Source organism: Sebastes fasciatus, chromosome 1 (genome assembly GCF_043250625.1).
Source record: "Sebastes fasciatus isolate fSebFas1 chromosome 1, fSebFas1.pri, whole genome shotgun sequence".
NCBI lineage: Eukaryota > Metazoa > Chordata > Actinopteri > Perciformes > Sebastidae > Sebastes > Sebastes fasciatus.
This window is the reverse complement of record NC_133795.1, coordinates 14,029,797-14,049,202: the sequence shown is the minus strand read 5'-3', so window position 1 is coordinate 14,049,202 and position 19,406 is coordinate 14,029,797. Positions and strand designations below refer to the sequence as shown.

The following is a 19,406-nucleotide window of genomic DNA, read 5'->3' as shown; positions in this document are numbered from 1 at the left end:
CAGAGACGAGGAGCGCGGCGCCATGCTCGCTGTGAGTGCATGTGCAAGAGAGAGACACAGAGGGGAAGAGAAAGTGGACTGCACGCAATGTTTTGGTAAGGTATTAGTAATAATTTGAATGTCAACATTATGAATGAAGCTTCAAACTATTCGGTAGGCAACAGCCCTACGAGCCACACACACTATTTAGAATTTGACAAACGAGGAAATCGGACCGACCAGCCTATTATTTTATTTCTTAGACGGCTACTTCATTTAACTTATTTTCATTTTACGTCAAATGTAGGCTATTATATGGCTATTTAAAACATATGTCTGGTAGTTGTTCTGGAATATTAACGTAAAAAAAACAACCTGGATCTGCCCTATCTATACACCAGAGTGGCTCTGCTTCAGAACTGCTGTGATTAAATGTATCTCAGGAAGTCTTGTGACTGAGATGGGGACTGAGCATCTGAACTTCTGACTTGATGAGTCATGAGCCTCACTCCATTATCACCCTAACGGAGGCTACAAAGCCACCAGCAGGCTGCAGCTATCTCGGTGTCCCATCTGTGTCTGTGGCAGGTGGGAATGAGGCTGTTCTCAGTTGCCGGCCTTGCTCTGGTTCTCCTCGGACGGAGCCGTTAGATAGGATGGTGTCAGCAGAGATACGGGGGCAGGAGGCAGCTCTGCAGACAGCTGGTAATGATGTCCTCTCACACACTGCGCCCTGTGGATAATGGCTGTGGCGAGGCCCGGCGCGTAGAGCGAGATGAAGCAGAATAGTCGGCGTAACCGAGTCCAGGGTGCAATCGTGTGAACGGCCTTGTCTAGTCATCTTGCTCTGATTCTAGGCTACCACGGGTAAGTCAGCGTAGCGTGCAGCTCATTTCACACTGTGATTCTCTTTCTCCTATCTAGATCTGCTAGCTGTCAGATTGAGTTTAGAGGAACACAATTAAGTATTTTTTCCAGATGTGATGAGAAGTTACAGGATTGGATTTTCAGTGGCAGGAGTTCAGCTTGGACTCAAATTCAGCCCTGAAACAATAGCATTCATGGCGCCAGAATACATGCGTCTCTTTTATCATTCTGACAGAGCCTAATGTTTCTCTGAGAGTAGCTTTTCAAAATTGCATACCTCGATTTCCAACTAAAAAAAATAAATAATTAATTTTGGGAAATTCACTTTTGGGAGGACTTTGTAGGTTTCAATGCTGATAAAAACTACACTGTGCTATGGTTGATAATGGCTCCACACCTGTCAGTGTTCTCCTTATGAATTTCCTGTGTGCCCTCGCTGTGTGACAGTGAGGAGCAGCGCTGCGGTGTCAGCTGCTTCATGGATGAGGACATCATGGAGGCCCGAGAGCCAGATAGCTCAATTACACAGCACCGCTACTCCTGTACTACTAACGACAGATTGACTGGTCGGATGGAGATATTTAAAGGTGTACAGACACAGACACACACACACAATCCTTGCCCAATGCATCAAGTCCTCAGTTCAGCCTGACTGCCTCTGTGTCTTGTGTGTGCATATGTGTGTGTGTGTGTGTGTGTGTGTGTGTGTGTGTGTGTGTGTGTGTGTGTGTGTGTTTCCTCTGTCGGGCCCTGCAGTGGACGGTGCTGACCTGCTAGGGAAAAGAGAGGAGGAGAAGGGGAGTGGAAAAGCCAATTAAAGGAAAGATCACTTGTGTGTCTGCTGGAGTGTCTCTGAGAGCCTCTCACGGTTAACCTTTCCAGCTGGAGAGTGAGGAAACGAGAGAGGAACGAGGGAGAGGATGGAGAGGAAAAACCGGCCAGGGAGATCAGGCGTTTCGACTTTAATGGTCCCTCAGTGTTGGAGTGAAGCTGGTTAATTTGCCTTTCCTTCTCTGGGTGCTGCAGGGTTTAGCTTCTGTCAGGCCAGCGTTCTGCGAGGAACTTATGCAGGAATAATAGGCCACATGGATGTGAGATATTGTGTGTGTGTGTGTGTGGGTGTGTTGCTAGGAAAGGTGTGTGCTAGCAAGGTAGATATTTGGGGATTTTTGCTTTCTATAGTTGATTTGATTTTGCACTTCACCTCGGAGATCACACAGTGCCGACATCAAAAGTAAATGACATCAACTCTGCGTGAGCTGCTGTTGCCTTTGTGAGAAAGTGTTTGGTGTGTGAGTTGTGGTTATATGCATTTGTGATTGTGAATCCAAGAGCGTGTGCCATGCATCACAGCAGCTGAAGACAACACAAATTGGGGGCTAAATTAATGGGTATGTGTGAGTGCGTACGAGAGTGTGTGTGTGTGTGTGTGTGTGTAATTGGGGGGCAGGGTTGCGACTGACAGTGTGTGGCAGCATAAATTGGGGTTAGATTAATGCGATGCAGATTTGCCTCTGTGCTGTGACCCTCATCAGGGCAGAGATGAGCTGTGTGTCTCAATTAACCTCGGCAGCACACGGGAAGCATGTATACAAACACACACACACACACAAATCAAGATGCTACCGACAACGCGGCGCTGATACACAACATACACAGATGTGATCAAGCTAGGACTCAGTCCTCTCAGACAAAGAGCCCAAACAATTACTGTATATTAAGAAACAGTTACAAGCATTGTTCAGAAGTGGGGATGTTAACAATTAATCTACGCTAAGAATTTGGTCAAGCACGTGAAATTTAATCGATTTACTATCAAATAAAGATCTGAAATATAAAACATGTAGTTACATTCTAGATATCAGTAGAATGGAGTATTTTCAAAGCATGTTTTAATGACTCGCATTCACAACCAGAGGGCGCTGGGAGAGGCGGTGGAGGTTATTTGGCCACGGCGAACCCACATGCTGAAGGTGATGCGCTCGACAGAGACGCTAAGTCAACAGCGTCGGGAGCTGCAGCCATGCATCAGGCCTCCGCCATGGCTCTAGCTGGCAGCATGGAGACGGCGGTTGAGAACCTTTTACGGGATACTAAACCGACAGACTGGTGGAAAGTCAACACGGGAAAATTCCCCGTACCGGCAAAGCTGGCACGTCAATACGTCTGTATACCGGCAACATCTCATCTCATAGCCCACCATCCGAGCAGGTGTGTTCCAGGGCTGTATAGTTGAAATTTAAATTATTATTATTAATAATTTTACAGAAACATTGCGTAAATCCACCTTCTCTCTTTCTCGACACAACGCTCATTCTCTTTAATTGTCTCAATCCAAAGTCCATAAGTCGAAATTTCTTGAAAAAAAGATAGACGTAATATTTTCCAAAATTCACATGTTTTTATCTAACAAAATATTCTGCTTCAAGCCATATTTTTTGGCATTTAATTTTTCAAAAACAACATTCACAACTGCGGTCAAAAAACGTTTCCTCCCTGGCACGCTCCTGTATTAACGGGGCGGTCGAGCAGCAATCTAACAACATCAACAACAACAAGAACAGGCAGATATCAGAACACTGAGTCTGAGATATTTGTTAGGTTGTTTTCTCTTGTTGCAGCGTTACATTTAGTTGTTTTTGAGCATCTTCCTCTTGAAACTAGGCGGAGATGTAAAGCGGAGATTATTTTTATGAGTGCGCTCCGCATGTAATCTGATATTCATATGTATTCAATGTGTTTAATATATCTAGGCCTCTATCTTTATATGTTTCATAGGCTATGCAATGCTGTCAGAGAATATACAATATGTTGCTGTGGAAATAAGGCTTTGCTTGAGGAAAAAAAATGCCTTTAGTATTGTTTGGTATACGCACAATTTTGATGATTTTTTTTAAATCACGATTAGTCGATTAATTGCTCGTTAGTGTTACCAAAGATCGATTAAGGAAAGTGCTTAAAATTTGCATCACTAAGTACATCTTCAACTGTGTGTGTGTGTTTAGTCATGGTATCAAGGAAGGAAAGTAGGACCAATAGCATGCTGTCGCCTCTCCTCTCCTAATTGTATGCATGGCATGTAGATCCCTGCAGTGCTGCCAGAATGATTGCAATTAAAGGGAATCCCTCCTTCTACCCTCCTCCACCTCTTCACACACACACACACACATACCACTCCAGTCCTCCCTCTTCCGTTGAAGGCCACTGCTGCTGGTGTGAAGTAGCACCACCCAGACTGGAGTGGTCTTAATCAGGCTAGAGAGTCACAAATATCGCTCTCCTCCTCCATCACCTCCTTCACTGTCTGCCGTCTTTCACTGGATCGAGCCTTTCTCTCCTTCTGCCTCCTTCTTCCTAAACACACAGAAGATTGAAAAGAAGAAAGAGCAAGATAAGAACACGTGTGTGACCTTCGGGTTTGCTTTACATTTTAATTCCAATGAAAATTCATATAAGATACAATATGAGACTTGTCTATATAGATTATAATAAGCAGCGGAGTCGGTTCAAATGTTATTGTTGCCCAATCACAATAGGTGATGACACTGAGCTGTTCCTGTCTCAAAGTACAACAGTGCACGCCACCTGCATGCATTATCGGTAATCATATTGTGGACAGCTGTGTGGCAACTCTGTTAAGACTTGAAATCAAGGAGCGTGTGTCTTACGAGGTCAAAAGAAAAGACATTGCTCCTCCCAATGGTGAGAGGCAGCATTGCATGAGGGTTAGGCAAGTAAAGGTGAAAGAAAAGTGAATGTAGAGACATCACAGTAGGGAGTAGGAAACAAACGTAACCCTTTTATTTAGCAAACACGTAGGACATTAATGGCAAACAGAATGAAATCAAGATTTATTTTTAATGTGCGCATAGCTTCTTAACCTGCTTATAATATAGTTAACATATTGACCTTGATTGTGAGATAAAAAAATAATTAAATCTGCCCAGAATGCACCAGTAACAGTAACGGTATGTATGTATATATTTTAAATGAGACTGTCTTGTTTGAATAGGCCAAAAATTAAACTTTAGCCTACTGGTAGGCCTATTTGTAACATAATTTAACCATCTAAAAGTGAAAAATAGAACCATATGTTTAAATATTTAAATGAGACTCTGCCTGTCTCATTGATCACCATGATCTTAAATTAGAATTATTCTCCTCCTCAGTTCTTGGTTTACTTGGCCTACTTTTAACCCTCTGAAAATGATGGTGGATCATCTGACTGGCGTTAACATTATAGTCTTTTGAAGGCCGTTGCAGGTTTCAGTTTTTAAGAAAGTGGCTAGTTAGTGGTAACGTATGAATTTTGAGATTGCGATGAATCCGTTGATACCAAACAGGCTAAATGTCGCTCCAAAGTTTAGCTGTCTTTACCAAACAGCAAACAGCAGTGCTATGGCCAGGCTATTTATTTATTTAGCGGCGCTGAACACGCAACATGAAATTTTGGATTTCTTTTTGCTTTTATTGGTGGGTGATTTTTCTTTAAAATCGCACAACAGGTCAGCTTTCACATTTTCAATGACTACATTGCTGGCAGAGGAGTAGCAGATAAAAAGATGTAGACACCAAAGATAGTGGAAGAGAGAGTATGCGTTGCTATTCTTCTGTGTTTCTGTGTGGCTGGCCCGCTGACTGGCCCAGATGTTGGCTAATTAACACCAGTGTTAAAGACGCTCTTCATCTGGGTGATTAAATAATCAAATAATTAATTCATTAAGCAGGGGCTTGCACTGCCTCTTATGATCTCTGACACACAGCCTGCCAGGGTGGGTAGAAGAGGTGCAGGAGAGTGGGAAGCACACTGCCGAGAGACAAGGAAGGGACAAAATGACAAGAGGGGAACTCAGCATGTCCGCCAAAAAAAGGTGTATTTTAAGCTCAGAATGGCATAGATGCACATGCATTTAGCAATTTTAAAGCAAACAGTGTGTGGTGGCAGAGAGAAGGACTGCTGTTCCCCCATTGTGCTAAAGCCAAAAGCCTTCATCAAACAGATTAGACTGCAGTGACGGTGCCAGGGAGCTCTCGCACCATAAAATGGTCATAACTTCAAAACCCCAAACGCACACGTTGGCCTCTGTATTTATACGTTTCATTATCTTCCAAGGCAAATGAAATTAAACAAAAAGCCAAATGCAGTGGAAGAAAAACTTCATCTGTGTGAGTGTGTGTGTGTGTACATGTGGGAGTGTGTTCGAGAAAGAGAAAGATCATCTCTCATTACACGGAGGGAACATTGCCCCGCGTTAACAGAGTCACACCAGACAGATAGATGGAGCAGAGATATGAGCCGATGGGGGCCAGCAGGGAGGAGAGACACAGAGGGATGAAGAGAGTGACAAAGATGTTTCATCATGCTTATTTCCACTGGTGTAAAGGTGGGAGCTTCAGCTGGGCAGGACAGGGGGGGGGGTGGGTTTGGTGGTGGTGGTAGGGTGGAGGGGGTGGCATGCACCACCTTCAAACAAAGCCCTCACACACACGCAATCACACGCACACACACACATCCAGGCTTCCGCAGCCCTCATTTTAAACACTCCTTTAGCCATAATCATTTTCATATAATTCACTTTCATACAATTCCTTCTCCTAATCATTATCAGGCCCACTAACGTCTTAATGACTTCATAAATTTAAGCTATAAAAAGTAATGGAGAAAGACAAATGAGATAATTAGGAATAAATCTTAGTGGAAAGCCATTTATCAAAACATGGAGAGGCCCTGAATATTCCCCACCATTAGGCTCTGCTGTAATTAACACGGGCTCTCAGTTATGAAGGAAACCTGGTAGCAGAGATATTAAGATCCAAAAGCCTCACTGTTATTAAATTGACCGATGAATCTGCGACGTATAATATGATGTGGATTATTAGGATCCTTTTTAATTAAAAAGAGCGTTAAGATTTTTTTTTTTATATATTTAAATTTTTAACGCTTTAATGGTGGCTTGAACTCATCTCTCTGTGGTTATGGGGCAATGAGACGGAGCGAGAGAGAGAGAGAGAGAGAGAGAGTAAAAGAGAATGAAACAGAGGGAGAAAGAAAGTGAGTGAATAAGTGTGTGTGTGTGTGAGAGAGAGAGAGAGCAGCAGCAGCGCAGAGAAAAGCAATCTCTCACACTCCTACTTTCATACTCTCCTTTGGTGGAGACTATGTAAGTACATGAGAGAAAATGGTGCTCTAATTTAACAAACTCCTAACTAATGCATATATGGACTAATGCGTATACAGACAAGACTCTATTAATTCTTATTATCTTTAAAAGTGTAAAATGTAATGTAATGCTTTGCTCTGATTAGTGAGAGTAAGAATCACATTCAGCGTTTTTTTAAATTAAAAACTATATTTCTACACTTTTTTTTCTCTCTCTCTCTCTCTCTCTTTTAGACGCACACACACCACCATACACCATCTCCTCCTTTGTCCTCTAAGAATATTCAGCCATCACACTTTCAAAAGGATGTCATCGCAAAAGACGTGGATTTTCCTTCACCCCCCAATCCCCCACCCCCTTGACCTTCAATCTGGTTCTGGTTCTTAAACAATGGGCCCCGTTTAAGATTCATCACATCTCCATTGATTTTTATTTCCGGCCGTTCTAAATGTACTTATTCTTCCCGCGACTTACTTTAAAATGATAATATGAATGCATTGTATTTGACAGGATAGCCGTGCATATTCAAAATCATTTTGTTCCATATCAACATTTGGGAAATTCTAAAGCCTACAAAAATTGCAGATGTTTTCATTTGGATGAAAGTATTTTCTACAATGACTCATTATATTGGATTGCTAAGGCCTTGAAGAATTAAATTCAGATAAAATGACTGAATTTATTACATTTATGACATCTACTGTAGATAAAAAAAAAAAAAGGAATGCACATTCTTCTACAATGCTCTGTCTTGTGCTGTTCACTCTGCACTCACTGACGGCGGTCTCGCTGGGAGAAGACGAAGAGGAAGAGGAAGAAGCCCCTTGCACGTAAATGTGGGCTTCAACATATAGAATCTGTAAAATGCTTTTGAAGGGAAGGTACTTTGCTGCCTTATGCAAATTATCTTCATATAAATGACATGCCAACCTCCAATCACTGACCAATTAATGACCTTCGGGGGCATCTTGTGACACATCAACGGCACTAATTTATACTTGACAGGTCCCCTGGTGCATGCCGACAAAGTTCGTGTGTGTGTGTGTGTGAGGTGCCCTTCTGCACCAGTTGAGCTCATTACCATGGAAACCCAGTTTGCAGATGTGTGGGTTTGTGTCACCAAAAAGAGTCACAACATACTGCCTGTGTGTGTGTGTTTTTAATTCCATCTGTACATTATCCCACTTTGCATGCGTTTGTCCATCTTAGTCCAGTTTTGGTCAAGCTGATCTCTGCTACGGTCTCTCTACATCAACTCCATCAGCTTCTGTTATGTCCCATCAATCATCGTAGTTAGTCCATCTCTCTGTCTGTCTCTTCTGTATGTGTGTGTGTGTATGTGTGTGTGTGCGTCTCATTCACTCCCTAACTGCCTTATCAGACTTCTGCACCAGCAGCTCTCATTAGAACATTAATTGAAAAAGTGTAATTAATCCTGAGAGGTGGTTAGACTGGACTCTGGCCAGAGAGAGAAAGAAAGAGAAAGAAAGAGAGAGAGAGAGAGAGAGAGAGAGAGAGAGAGAGAGAGAGAGAAGGGGTGGACAGAGAGCTGGGAGTTTAGTATGACCCAACACTGCCCCCTGTTGTTGCTTCACTGTGCACCAAGCAGCCTGGACGCTGCTGCTGCTGCTGCTTCCCCTCTTCATCTACAACCTACAATGTATCTGAAATGTCAGATTTAAACTTCCTTTTTTTATTTTTAAGTATTTAAATCACTCTGAATGAAAGATTTTAGTGCAACGATTACCACATTATCACAAAAAACTCAGTTTTTAGTCATTTTACTTTTAAATTTGTATTAGAAATCACACATCATTTAGCCATAAGGATGATGTGTATATATAGTTCTTAACTCTATATATCTTGAATGCTATATTTATCTTTTTGCTGCATGTCTATTCTGTTCTTTTCAGTGTCTGTTTTTTTTTAATTTTCAGTACAGTCATGTGTCTCTCGCTGTCCTGCTACTGGAAATGTTTTTAGACGAATTATACTTTCATTATTGTTGGTATATTGATGGTGATGGTTCAAATTGGCTCACCTTCTGCTGGTTATTAACCACAGTTGTTTTACTTTGAAATTTGTATTAGAAAACACACAACTATACATCATTTAGCCATAAGGATGATGTGTATATATTTCTTATCTTGTGTATATATATCTTTAATATTATAGGTTTCTGTTGCTACATGTTTATTCTGATATTTTGAGTGTCTTTTTTTTTTTTTTTAATTTTCAGTACAGTCGTGTCCCTTGTTGTCCTGGTACTGGAAATGTTTTTGGATGCATTATTCTTTCATTCTTGTTGGTAAACTGATGGCGATGGTTAAAATTGGCTCACCCGTTGCTGTTTATGAGCCACATTAAAGACACCATTGATTGCGTTGCGACGGACAATAGGCTAAAGTTTTTTTTTCAGATTTCTGATGATGGCAGTGGAGCGAGAAAAATCAAATCTGCATAGCCAGAGCTCATTTATGTTGTGTAATGGGCTATAATCTTTAAATGATATGGTAGATTGAAATTAATCTACCATTTAACAAAAGTTAACAAAAAAATCAATCAATTGCTAAAAAGAATAATCATTTTTTTTGGGGGCAAAAAAATATGTTTTTCACTGACAGACGCGCAGGTGCTCACTAAGACTATATATTAAAGTGAGGATGAGGAAACGGCATAAAACCGAAATAAATGAAGAGAGGTGTCTTCGCCGAGCCCCCCGTGGAGAGGAGAAGGGTGGCGAGCCGAATGAGAAGGAGGAGCGGAAGGCCTGCTCTATTATTCTAATCCTTGGTTGTGTCTGGGTGACCTTTGGAGGGATGATTGTTACTCATTTAGGAGTGTGAGGTGTGATCTTCCCACCCGTTTGATCCCGCTCACCTGACCTTTGTAAATTGGCTGTTAAGCATATCGCAACTCGACCCTCATGCCTCACACATGGCCTGTCAATACACACAAGTTCAACCGCACCCTCATAAGTATTTAGGCACTTAGACACACACACAGTACAGACACATACACATGTTTTTAGATAGGTGCCTATGGATCCTGTTTTGTTCATCGCTGAATTCTCATAAAAACTGCTATGCTAATTCAGACCATTTTTCTATTGGGAAGAAAAAAGGGAGAAAAATGTCCATATGTGATATTTTTCTTGTCACACATACTGTGTGCACACATTTGTAGTTACAGAATGATTCATATGCATATGCATGCCATCAAAAGAAAAAAAAAAAAAAGGCATGAAAAGAAAAAAACATAATAAAATTGTCCATTGTGCCGATCACCTTTTCTTGGCTTGGTTAATGAGTGGCAGCGCTGAATGGCAGCGAGGTGATTTTTCCATCAGACTGATGAGAGGAGAATTAAAGCCCACAGCTTGGGGTCTGCAGAATCTGCAGCACCATTACAGAAGGAAGAAGGTTTGAATTCATTTGGCCTGGCCACGATTCTAATTAACAACTCAATCCCGCACAGCCACAGAGAGAGAGACAGACAGAGGAGGAGTAGGGAGGGAGAAGGGGGCTCATGTATTGTGTGGAAGCATCTCTCTGTTCTGGAGAAATGTCAAAAAGATTGGTTCATCTTTAATCACACGCCGTAGCTACACTATAATTTTGCAACCTCTAGCCTTTTCAGACACCCCATATCTGTTTGTCTCAGATTTTTTAAATTATCCAAACATCTACTACTTTTACAGAGCTCCGTGTCTCTCCCTTCAATCCTCTGCGTGAACTTATCCTGCACCGTGTTGTCCGCTGCACAGAGCGCCGTGCGTCCCGCGGTTCTCTAAAGCTGTAGGCTTATGGGGGACATTTCCCTGGATTAAAAGGATGATTTCATTAGCCTCCACGGGTGTCAGGTTTCAATCTAGGGATTAAATCCAGCAGATTAGAGGCAAAGGCTATTCTCCGGCATCTCATTAATATCTAATAGCACAGGAAATGTAATTTGGAAAGCCTGTCTTTCTGATTACTAAGCAAATGTATGCTTTGCTCTTTAAGACCATAAATTGGGCTTTGAACACTGTCTCCGTCCAGGGTTTAGCCCTCATCCCCAGGCAGGGTCACACAGACAGTCTCCCTCACATGAAGCACAACTCAAGGAAGGTCAAACTATGTGCAGCAACTTTTATCTTGCTGCAAGCTATGTTGATCAATATTCCAACTAAATTCTGTAATCACAAAGCATTACTGGAGCCGTGCTAGGTCACAGCACATCTCAGTCTCTCCTGGTCTCGAGGGAGAGCTTGTTCTGAGAGACTTCGGCAGCACTGAGGATGCCTTCTTCTTCTTCTTCTTCTTCTTCTTCCCTCAGAGTGTCCCGTCAGCCTGTGCTGGCCCGGGCCGGTCCCCACAGAGGCCGGCTCTGAGTGCTGTGTGCCTCCTGTCAGTCACAATGCCCCTCAGCAGCCTCCCTCACTGATGAAGTATGGACAATGGAGAACAAGGTGGGCGCAAGGGGAGCCAGCCGACTTAATGAGCCAATTTCTCAGATAATAAGATTGGTGGATATGCTAATATTTCTACCTTAAGGAGATAATTATGATGTAGAAGATAGAATATTTTATCTTAAAGCGACAGTGCACTGGTCCCAAACCTATCTGTGATTTTTTTTTCTTAAGGAGGGTATGGGGAAGAGATGAGGGGAGGTGGTGGTGGGGAGGCGGGTGATGTTCAGTTTTCTGTTTGAGCTGTGGGACAGTAGAAAAACAATGCCAACAGAGCCTTGATGCTTTTAGTGTGTCGTGCGTTTTTTGGGGGCTGAGCCTTTGATCATGCTGAGCATTTGACACGAGGAGGAGAGGCAGGGGACTTTCAGCCTTCATAAATATTTATCTCATCACTGCGGGCTAAAAATCACAGAAGAAAGGATAAGGAGATATCAATTGATCTTTATTGTTAATTGACCCAAAAGTATACTCTCAAAAACTGAACAACAAAAACATTGTTCATCGCCTTATCCTCTCGCTGTCCCCTCCCTCTTGTGTCTTGATACAAACTTAATCAACTTTTTTTTTTCTCTCTTCTGTCCTCGGGCTCTTGTAATAACTCGCTGGTAATTTTGTTTTTGTGTTTAACTTTCTTATCGACACAAATTCACCCCCCCACCCCCTTTCAATTCCCCAAATGGAACATGCTCTGCCACCTTGATGTGTATAACTAGAGGTTAAATGATAAAATGTGTTATTGAAATGTAGGCCTGCTGATTATGGCTGTAGTTCGTGGCCCATTCCAAATAGCCGGGGGCAGACAAGAGGGGGGAGATAGGGACCTCGTGGGTTAACAGTTTAATAAAGGGGGAGGGAGAGAGAGAGGGATTGAGTGCTGCTAGTCTAAGTCTCTCTCCCTCTCGCTGCTCTTTCACTCATTCTCTCTCTCTCTGCCCTGTGTTTTACCATTTTAATTAGGCCATAACAAGCTCAATCATGTAATTAAGAGCTCAGCTGGACCAGAAAACAAGTCAGCCATTAGCCCCGACCGGCCCAGATTACCCACAGCAGCTGCTAAACTGAAGTAGATATAACACGCAGATGCCCACATATGGAAGTGTCACAGATTGGAGAAATCACTCCTGTTCTACTTCTTCTGAAAACTTCAACTGTTTAAAAAAATTGTAAGACTCCACTGGTACTGTAGCAGCCTGCACAAATATTTTGACAAAAAAGTTTTCATATCAGCCAAGGTTTCAACCAGCCCTAGGTTAAACCTACACTCACACACACTTGACAGCATGCATGTACACACACACACACACACACACACATATCTGTTTTTGTACTGAGAGGAATCTCTGCAGTGACAGGTATCCCCCAGGTGTTTTGTTTCACAGAAACACTTTATTTTCTTTGTTCCTAAAAAAGTGCAAAGTGAGAGTGACAGCACGATGGCCTTTTTTTTCACAGAACACACACACACACACACACACACACAAACACACACACGCATACAAATCTCTTTATCAGACTGATGGATGTGAGCAGCTCCCTCACCTCCTCTCAGTGAGCGCTGCTGCCTTTTGTGCCTCCCTCCAGTGCCAGCGATGCCTAATAGAATTCATGTAAATGTAAAGATCCTTGCATCCTATTATGTACAATAAACTGCTTGCTTTATCCGTGGCAGCACCTGGTGAGTGGCACAATCTGCCAAACACACCCTTTCCAAATCAAATTTATTTAGTTAGACCTCCATTCAAACCCACTCATGTAAGCTATCATGTTACACTCTGATCTGAATAACTACAGGCGGGAATCTAATTCATTTCATATTCACAGCGCTGCCGCACCTAGCCCTCTAACAGGCCTGTATCAGTAAATTGTCAATTGTAGATGCTCTGCCACGCAACATTACAATGCAAACAAGGTTCGTTTTCAAACACCTGATTTGAATAAGCTCAACAAGGAAACATATCAGGCGGCGCTGCTTCAATGGTCTTTGTATTGCTTCCAGGAGAGGGGAGGGAGGGAGGGAGGGGAGGAACGGAGGGAGCCGACGGAGGAGGCGCAGGGACACTTTTTTTTGCAGGCAGGGTGATGCCGGGCCGATAGCACCGGAGGAATGGCAGTTAATTTGAATATGGCACCTCAAGCCACAATGATCATTATCATCACCAATTCAAGGAAATAAATGAGAAGAGGGGCTCCAAAAATAGCGTTCAGAGCCTTTTGTGCATAGCAGGTAGGCCCAGTGGGGGGGAAGGGAGAGTGTTCGCTAGCTCATTATCCAGGGCTGGGCTGAGGGAACGGAGGGATCGAGAGAGAAATTGCATTAATGTGACCACGGACACTCTTTTCATAAGCACACACACTCTCTCTCTCTCTCCCTGTCCCTTCCTTTCTCACTGTCTCTCACCCTCACTATATGCCCTGTTTAATTTGAGTGCCAGCGGGAGGTAATTTAGCCATGCTGCTGTCACCTGCAATGAGGCCAGAGATAGGGGTGTGAACGGTGAGAACAGATTGAAACTAGTGATGCTTGAGACCTTTCCTTTCACTCTCCTCACCCACCCCCCCCTTCCATCCCCATCATCTTGTCACTTCTATCTCTCTATATTTCTTCATAAACGCTAATAGCGCTCTTTCAATCTCCCTTTCTTCTTTGGACAGCACATGTCCTGCATCCCTCCCGTATCCCTGCATGCTCTCTTCTCTGTGTCCACATCATCTGCACCATCACCCATCTCTCCTTTCAGCCCACACTGTCCACTCTCTTCTCCAGCCTTCTCTCCGTCCATCGCTCCTCTCTCCGTCTGAGGGTATAGGAGATGGTGTTGGTGAGTCATCCTGGCAGTCGTTTGATTCATGCCGCTCCAGGCTCTCATCTCCCCGGAGAAATTACCAGTCATTTTAATCGGACCCACGTCTCTAATTCATTACACAACCCCATCCTGACACATGCGTGCACACACACACACACACAGACTGAAAAACCTCTCAGTCAGATAGCTACCTTCACATAGTCACCTCCGTCTTTGGTGTCAAACGGCACTTAACATCCCTGTCAGTCACACATATTCAGAGGAGAGCTGAAGGAGAGAACGAGAGAGGGGAAATGGGGCGGGGGGGTATTTAGCCTGCAACTCATTTCTCATCACTTTCCCACACCGTCTATTAGTTCTCCACTTAGTCCTCTCCCCTATACCATCTGTTCTTATCTGTCTGCCTTCCTAAATGGGTTCCCTACTTCTCTTCTCAAGTCCCATCATCCCATTCCCTTTTTTCTTTACTTCCAAGGTTCACTGTTAAATAGATGCACTTCTGTTGGCACCGGAGAGTTGAAGGTGAGAGGTTTGGTGTTCACAAATCAATAGTGTAATAATTTGGGGACAGGAGGTTGTGATTTTGCTCCATATTCTCACTACTTTTACTACTGCTGCTACTCTTAACATGATGGACATTTGGTGTAATTAATAACATCAGTAATGGCTGCATTCCATTTAGCAGTCTCAGTTTCAGGGCCTTGCTATTGTGCATGCTGACTCACTTATTTACCAGTAAACTTTGATGGAGGAGGGCTATCATTTAAGTTATTAGTTACATCTTCAATCTTCCTGCTGTGACAAGTCAACGTCTGGATGGAAAAAGGTTTCTTTTTATCTCCAGTGAGTTATACAAGGAGGTATAGATTTTTAAAGCCTAAAGACATTTTCTGCTTTGACTTTCTTAAAGTTCTCTCTCTCTGGCATATCAAATAAAAGTTTTATGGACATACAGTATATAAATACTGAGGTTGCATTATTGCTAAAGTAACCAATATTGAATACAATAATTCAATTTCAACTTATAATCGGATGTTGGGAAGGGGGTGAGGAGTGTTTTGTCACTACGATGAGAATAGTTGGTCGGGGCTAAAACCCCTTCACTTTAATCAGCAAGTGGCTACCAAGACACAGTAACTTGGCTTGGGTCTTGAGGAGTTGTAGACACACGCTCTCTCTCTCTCTCTCCCACACACTTGCTAAGGTTAATCACAGAGCTTACACACTGAGCTATTCCTTAAAAAAAGCTTGCTACTTGTATAACTATTTTAGCTTTAAAAAAACATCTCAAAAATTATACTTAGGCCGACTGGGAGTCAGTACAATGGCAGAAACCCTGATTTAGACAACAAAATGTCAGAAAATAGTGAAATGTGCAAATATATGCAGACTATAAAGTGGCAGAAAGTAGCCCATCATATTATCCAAGAGCCTACAAAGTTACATAGTCATAGTTACAAGTCACAAAGTCTTCACATTTGAGAAGCTGGAAACAGCAAATATTAAGGATTTGTGCTCGATAAACGACTCATGCGATTAAATGATTATCAAAAATAGTTGGTGAACATGTAGCCCACCTGGGGTTCACAGAGTACCCAAATATATTTAGGACCAGTATCTAAGAGTTGAAAGAGAGAATGACAGACGCAATAAGCAACTGGAGCAACAGGGTACTTTCAACTTAAAATATATATTGAAACAAAACTATAAAAGTTTCCTCTCTAAACTGGCATTTTAGTGTTAATTAATAGGTGGATACCGTGCTTACTGCTAGGGCTGCACAATTAATCTAAATTTTTACCAAAATCGCAATATGGCTTACTGCAATTTTCAAATCGCAGGAGGCACAATAGATGTTAAAGGTGAACTGTGTGTCAAAATACCATTTAAAATCAAATATGGTGCTGAAGAGACATCCAGGCCTACACATCATGTTCTACAGACTTAAAAAAACATCTTTGTTTGGTACAGATCCCCACAAAAATAACACTCAAATAATTGTAATGTTTTTCAATGAAAATGAGAATAATGGTGTAAAAATGATCATTCCCTCTAATATCGCAAATCATATCGCAATATCAGTCAAAATAATCGCAATTCGATATTTTTTCAAAAGTGTTCAGCCCTACTTTCTACTTACTTACTTTTACTACGTTTCACAGTTTGAACACATAACATAAATCCCATGAAACTGGTTACTGAATACATTTCACTTGCAATGGAAAATGTCTCTGAAGTGTAACATTTCAAGATTTCTTGGGTCCAAAGTTCAACTTTGTTTCTTTGTAAATAAATAAATAATGAGACGTGGGCTTTAACAGTCTTACCCCACTGATGTACTGAAGTGATGGGAATGAAGGAATGGGTGGTGTCCTCTCCTCCTCGGGGCAAAAAGTGGACTTGGTCCAACTCCTCTGGGTAAAGAGGTGATCGGGTTCTAGGTTGGCTCGACATCTCCTTCGTCAAGGAGAATCCCAAATCTCCAGGGAATCTCAAAACCTAGGTTGTGTAAAAACAAGATTAGATATTACTATATTGAGTCATGAAATTCCAACCCTCTATGGCCCAGTGTTTCCCACACAGACTTTCCTTGGGTGGGAGTCCCACTAGCGACCGTACTGCCCCTAGATTAGAGAACCACTGGTTTATTGATTAATGTAGCTAACAGCAGGGAGGGACCACCCACCGTTGAGAACTTATTATTACTGAATAAATACTAAAAAAAGTCTCCCATCTATCAATTTCCTTTAGTTACACAAGCACATTCACTGCCCTCTGCCCAGTTAAACCACTGCCACATGTCTGGACTACAACTGCCAGTTTAACACTATTGGACCAATAGGTGGTTTCATGAGCATATGAAGCCCAGATGAAGCCTCGTGAAATGAAGCCTTTTGCAAACCAATTTGCTGGAGAGCTTCAGTGCTTCATGAAGCTTCATCTCGTCATCACTAATTAATTGGTTTGAGTAACTGTTTAAGGGAAAAAAAGTCACGTTTCTGGCTTCTTTACTCCTCTATGACAGTAAACTGAATGTGTTTGAGTTGAGACTGTTTAAGGAGGAATGATTAGTGCTTAAGTCAATTATACACTTTTGCCTGTGAGTTTGTGTATATGGGTTCATTAAGAGTAGAGCTGCAATGATTAATCGATTAGTTGTCAACTATTAAGTTAATCGCCAACTACTTTGATAATCAATTAATCCGTTTGAGTAATTTTTTAAGAAAAAAGAATAGTCTAAATTCTTTGACTCCAGCTTTTTAAATGTGAATATTTTCTGGTTTCTTTACTCCACTATGACAGTAAACTGAATGTGTTTGAGTTGTGGACAAAACAATTTGACAACATTTGAAGACTCATCTTGGGCTTTGGGAAACACTGACATGTTTCACCCATTGATAGACCAAACAACTAATCGGTTAATCGAGAAAATAATCAACAGATTAATCGACAATGAAAATAATCTTTAGTTGCAGGCCTAGAATATTTTATCCCTGTAAAATATTTGATCCCAATCATGAACTACTTTTAGCTTCTTTTTTTTTTTTTAGATGAATTATGATTATTAAACATTTTAACCATGAAATTGACATTAAGTGCTTCTTCTTAAATCATTAACTGAATAACGGCACAACATCATACATCTTACAGACCTCAAATTCTTATATTCAAGATTATAATTTAAGTGCACATATCCAGATGTCTTCCTAAACATACTATATATTATTAAAGTATCTGATCACTTTTGATGAATTTAAAACATTAATGAAAGACCTAGAAGCAGAGTCAATCGGGAGCTGTCTGTGTTTCTGAATATTTTCACTTTAACGTTGGCTTCAAACACTTGATTTTAATGTGTTTTGTATAATATTATGCTATGTATTTATTTTCCATTTGTTTTATGTTGTGGCATCTGAAACTTTAATGTATGTTTAAATGCTGCTGTCTTGGCCAGGTTTCTCTTGCAAAAGAGATTCTTAATCTCAATGAGTACTACCTGGTTAAATAAATGTTAAATAAAAATAAAAAATGATTATCACTGGTAACCATGCTGCACCTGTACACATGAACAAAAGTAATGTTACAAAAGTAATCAAATCCAGCATCAAAGTAAAATAATTAAGCTACAACTCATGTTATATCAGATTATCAATGTAAAAATATGCTGCTTTAACGCTTCTAATATCACATCAGTGAATAACATCAAGTTCACACAACTTGGTTAGCAACGCTGGTTAGCAACGCTGCTTAGCAACGCTGCTTAGCAACGCTGCTTAGCACGGTAGCTAGCCAAACTTAGCTTGAGCTAAACTCACCAAGAAGCTGCCAAAAAGCGATCAACTCCTGGCGCACAGGTCCTCGAATCACCTATTTTACTTCACATAAGTGTCGTTTATGTGTATTATGCTTATAATTCATGAACAGAGTTATCTTCTAACACTTAATTTAGTTGAACTAGTTTCTAAACGAGCAGCACTCACCTGTTTCTGGTTTGTTTCGTGTTAAACATGGTACCTGGAGGGGGCGGGACTTATCTCTCTTGTCCAATAGGAAGTCTGCGTTGCCTGATAGAACAGCCAATAAGAACCAAGTATGAGCACAATTACTCTGATTGACACATTGTTTAGCAAACAAGACAATAATATTGGAAATAAAAAATCATCATAAAGAGTCCAATTCTCTACTGGGTTACAAACAGTTTTTTGTTGACTAAATTGTTTCATAACAAAAATGCTATAAAAATCATGATTTAGATTATAATCAGAAAAAACCCTCACAAAGAATTCAAATTATAAACCTACTTTAGAAACCCACTTCACAGGCTGAGAGAATAATTCAGACAGGCTGAAACTAATGAGCATGAAAGGTTATCCAAATAACGGTTGGATAAAAAGAAGGTATGCTCCTCAAATGTCTTTTTGTTGTATAAGTGCCCTTTGCTTCATTGCTCCTGCAAGTCAAATGCATGCGGTCCAATTCCATGCACTTTCTTGCACAATAACGTTCTCAAACAACAAACTCTGGTTAAAAAAAGTAAAGGACTGTCAAACTTTCAGGAACAGAAAATAAAACTGGTATGCAATTACCAAAAACATCCTTTTTTGAAAACATAATGCCGCTAAATCACATGTCCAGCACAAA

At 41.3% G+C, this 19,406-nt stretch overlaps 1 long non-coding RNA gene across 1 annotated transcript in view; it reads right to left on the bottom strand.

The window, feature by feature from the left end:
• The window catches only part of LOC141777163 (uncharacterized), a 32,095-nt gene extending 13,312 nt beyond the window's left edge, over positions 1-18,783 (bottom strand). Inside the window, exons 1-3 of the long non-coding RNA XR_012595863.1 lie at positions 18,581-18,783; positions 16,592-16,763; positions 4,019-4,200 (exon numbers count right to left, since the gene is read on the bottom strand). This is a non-coding gene — a long non-coding RNA (uncharacterized LOC141777163). The remainder of the gene's footprint in view (positions 1-4,018; positions 4,201-16,591; positions 16,764-18,580) is intronic.
• Between the last annotated feature and the right edge of the window lie 623 nt (positions 18,784-19,406).